At 28.4% G+C, this 793-nt stretch overlaps 1 non-coding gene across 1 annotated transcript; it reads left to right on the forward strand.

Annotated features, from left to right (window-relative positions):
• Positions 1-369: 369 nt before the first annotated feature.
• Positions 370-472, forward strand: LOC133082857 (U6 spliceosomal RNA). The gene has a single exon (XR_009699073.1). It is a non-coding gene; the product is annotated as a U6 spliceosomal RNA (small nuclear RNA).
• Positions 473-793: the final 321 nt, after the last annotated feature.

Genomic DNA, 793 nt, shown 5'->3' on the forward strand with positions numbered 1-793 from the left:
TCCTTTTACAGAGAAACTAAAGATATTTAGGACTATTAATAAATATGTTTGGTTCCACATGGAGACATTTTCTATAAGAAAGCACATATTTTAAAAAAATTATAAATAGTATTTAGAAGTTTGCCAATCTACAGAATGCTAATGTAAAAGACAGTTCATAATTGCTTACTTCTTAGTTTTTGCTACAAATGAAGGCTTTTAAGAGTTGAGAATTCTAATTAAAATATGTAATTAAAACCACTAAAAATTAATAAGGAAAACATCTTTGTATGCAAGGAAAAAGAAGGTATAAGGAATGGAAATACACTTAGTTCAGGGAAGAGAAAGTAATTTTGTCCTAAAGATAGGTTTAAAAGAGAGAGAGAATGATGGCTTCCACAGCACATATACTAAAATTGGAACGACACAGAGAAGATTAGCATGACCCCTGCGCAAGAATGACACACAAATTTGTGAAGCGTTCTATATTTTTATTAGCAGATGCAAACTATTATATATAGAATGGATAAACAACAAGGTCCTACTATCTAGCGCAGGGAACTATATTCAATATCCTCTGATAAACCATAATGGAAAAGAATATGAAAAAGACTATATATAAAACTGAATCACTTTGCTGTTTAGCAGAAATTAACACAACATTGTAAATCAACTATACGTGAATACAATAAACTTTTTAAAATAAAAAAATTAAAGTAAAATGAAATCTTATAAAAAAAGAGAGAGAGAGAAAAGGAAAACATAGGACAAAAATCTAAACGTTAAAAAAAAGTAAGTTATAGAAGTTTTGTGG

Source organism: Eubalaena glacialis, chromosome X (assembly GCF_028564815.1).
Source record: "Eubalaena glacialis isolate mEubGla1 chromosome X, mEubGla1.1.hap2.+ XY, whole genome shotgun sequence".
In the NCBI taxonomy this organism is placed as follows: Eukaryota; Metazoa; Chordata; class Mammalia; order Artiodactyla; family Balaenidae; genus Eubalaena; species Eubalaena glacialis.